The sequence below is a fragment of the Lactuca serriola genome, chromosome 6, assembly GCF_051521515.1.
Source record: "Lactuca serriola cultivar US96UC23 chromosome 6, Lser_US96UC23_V15, whole genome shotgun sequence".
Classification (NCBI taxonomy): Eukaryota; Viridiplantae; Streptophyta; class Magnoliopsida; order Asterales; family Asteraceae; genus Lactuca; species Lactuca serriola.
The window spans coordinates 139,707,112-139,710,983 of NC_136413.1; positions in this window are offsets into that span (position 1 = coordinate 139,707,112).

Genomic DNA, 3,872 nt, shown 5'->3' on the forward strand with positions numbered 1-3,872 from the left:
GATTTACTATACTACATATGTTGTGATATTTGACATGACGTCATCCACCCCAGAACGTTTCCGCCGTTCCGGTTTTGGGGTGTGACACTATCACATGTATCTGACCATCTCTCTTCCGTTTTGTGTTATCTCTACATCTGACCATGTCTCTTACCCTTTGTCAATCTAGCATATTACTCCCGTTTTCTCTCCATTAGACAGTAGTGTTTGTTTCTTTTTCCAGTTTATTTGTCAAATTTTCATTTTTATTGATATTGCATCCTACTTATATTTTCTGCCTCATAAGTGGTTTGCAGGCATGGAGTCTTCTATACCTCCTGGTGCCATTTCGTTGTAGTTGATAAGAGGTTTGTACTTCCTCTCTTTTTTTATTTATATATCTTTATTGAAAAATTAATTGGTAATTTGTTTGCAGCTGCTGCTATACAACTAACTAGAACAATAAGAACGCAATTACCTAATCACGAATGTAAGATTAGTTTTAGGCATTCATCATATCAAGGTTTGTGAGTATCGACTAATTATGTTAGTTTGTTTCTTGAATTAATATTGGTACCGATAATAGATAAGAAAGACATCATGTATGTACAACTACATCACATATTGAAATAGCCTTAGGAACAAATTCATAATATATAATATTTTATTTGTTAATGAACACAATAAAGTGTTCAAGTAGCTTTCATATTTATATGATTGCTGCTGGATCCATTTTGAGGTGCCTGTCTGATATGGACAATTTAATTCTTTATACGGGTAAAATTGAAATTGTAGTCATTTAGTTATTAATTGAGATCTTCATGTAAGCTATATTGAGAGTAAGTGAAATAGTTAATTGAGTTAATGTAAAGTAAACCAATATGACCTGGTTCAAAAACTAAGGGTTGCAATGTATGTAATTTATTATGGTTCATGTATAAAAGCCCTTTTGCATCCATAATTTACTTAAATATGTTATGATTTCTCTTTGCCATGTGTTTGAGGATCTTGATGGACATCTATCAGCATGAAGTAGATGATTCTTCTGGTGTATATCTGGTTTCATTGGCTTGTATATATTGGGATGTTTCAATTGAGCAACATGGATAATTTCATGCAAGTTGATGTTTGTTGGAATTGGGGTGTGGCAAGTCAGTTGACGTTAAAAAATCTTTCAACTGGTGTACATATGAGAACATTTTGTTAATGTCAAATCCTAGTGTTAATAGTTGCAAAATGTTTACAAATTCATTAGAAATTAATATGAGTATTTATTTATTTGATTATATTAAATGCAAAAAAATAAATTTACTAATCGTACCCATATGGATGTTAGTACTTGGATTATAGATTTAATAAATAAATATTCAAAAAACTGTTAAAGGATCCAATTGTATGTACATTATAGAACTGGGTTATATAATGAAACAAGTTGAATTTTGAATGTCCTAGTAGAACCCGATTGTAAGGATGAAAACCAGGTTATATGATCATACATACAAGCTCGTTATTTGGAAGAAAAAAACCGGCTTTGTATATGGGAACCATGCTATAATATGCTAATATGATCCGGTTGTAAAACCGGGCTCTATTAGGTTTTCAACACAGGACTCGCCAGTAAGAAACCTGGTTGAAAACCAGGTTATATTAGGCTTTTTAACTAGGTTCTTTTACTCTTTTTGTAGTAGTGCTTTAACTTTTTTTTCTCGAAAACCCTTAACTTTTTTCCTAAAAAAACTCATATTTGACAAACTTTTTATTTTGAACCACCTTTTTCATTTTGGCTCATACTTCATATATTTTTTCTTCTTGTTACTTTTTATGATGTTATTTTAGATTTAACGTTAAATATAAAGAAACCTTTTATATTTGTTACATCCCAATTTTTAGAGTAAAATTTTAAATTTTAAAACCAAACAAACATTCCCTTCATCCACAAAGAGTAACCATTCCAAAAGTTTAACAATAAAACTAGAGTAATAAAGTACTAGGTGGAATATCTCAAAACATAAATGTTTATACGGTGCGATCATGCAAAGCTTTTCCCCTTGCTACTAGAAGCACCTGAAACACTTAAACTTAAAATCGTAATCACAAATCGTAGTGAGTGCCCGAAAATACCATATACTTTACATATAATGGGCCTAGCCCAACAATCATGTCTCACTCATACACGTCCATACCAACATACATACATTCAGACCCAACCCAACAATCATATAAACGGGCCTAGCCCAATGGGCCCAAACCAAAAAGCATTCAAACAAACATGCATGAGTCATAAGGAAAACTTGTGTAACCTAAGAGCTAGTATCCGACAGTATAATGAGAAGACTCACCTATATCAAAAGCTAGATATCAATACTCTAAGTTACATAGAACCAACTACACAAACCACCTTAAAATAATTAGAGGTCAAACCTTAGTTTCCCACCTAAACTTCCAAATTTGACCAATGGTAGTTCTTCTCGTGCTCTTTCAGTTGTCGAGATGCATATGCTATCACATTATTTATCTGGGTTAGAACACATCCTAATCAAACTCCAAATGTATCACTATAAAGTGCAAAGTCTTCAACTCCATCAAGTAAATAAAGAATCGGTGCTTCATATAATGTTTTCTTTAATTTCTCGAAAGCTTCTTCATGCTTCTCACTCCATATATATATATATATATATATATATATATATATATATATATATATATATATATATATATATATATATATATATGTAGCTCCTTAATGGCCAAAGCTGTCAATGGAGCAGCTTTAAAAAAAAGTCTTGGAGAGGGCTTATGTAATATCCACCTAATCCTAGTAAGCTTCGAATCTCGGTAGGACTTCTTGGTCGTTCCCACTTCATCACAACTTTGATCTTTACTGGGTCAACCATTATTCCTTCCTGGTTAACCGCATGACCCAAAAGTGGACTTCCTGAATCCAAAAATCATACTTGGAGAACTTTGCATATAGCTTCTCCTTCTTTAGAACATCTAAAGCTTCTCTCAAGTGCTTTGCATGCTCATGCTGACTCTTTGAATATACGAGAATGTCATCGATAAACACTATTATATATTTGTCTAGGAAAGGTTACAAACCCTATTCATCAAATCCATTAATACTACTAGAGTGTGGGTTAGTCCAAACGATATAACCAAAAACTTGTAGTATTGATATCTCATTCTAAAAGTTGTCTTTTCGATGTCTTGCTCTCTCACCTTTAGTTGATAATATCTTGACCTAAGGTTAATCTTCGAGAAATAGCTCACACCCTGCAGTTGATCCAACATGTCGTCAATCCTTGGCAGTGGGTACTTATTCTGAACCGTTTTCTTGTTCAGCCCTCTATAATCTATGCACATCCTCATGCTCCCATCCTTCGTCTTTACAAATAAAGGCAAGTTATTGCAAGTTCATCTTAAATTATATTTAAAAATGGTCCATATCTTTGAAAAAACTTACAATAAATTGCCTTTAGTTCACAATTTTCTCTAGTTAACCACAGATTGTACAAACTTCATTCGAGAAGCTTATTTCATCGGTACTCGAGGCAAACATAAGTTTTCTAACTTGTCACGTTTAACCTATTAATATTAAAAGTTTTCATTTGACGCTCAAACTCTATCATAATTTATTTAGGATTTATTAACAAGGTTTATTAGGGCTATTAATTAAAATGATTTACCTTCATTTTGTAACATCCGGATTTTCTGGTACATTATTTATTCATTCATTTTTGGAGACTTTGGGATGGACTCGGCGATTTGATGCTTAGACTCACCGAGTACTGTTGTGATTTTCCATCCGGGTTAATGACCGGACTCGGCGAGTCGACTAGTGGACTCGGCGAGTCCACGCTGTTTAATGAAACCCTAATTTCCGGGGTTTGAGA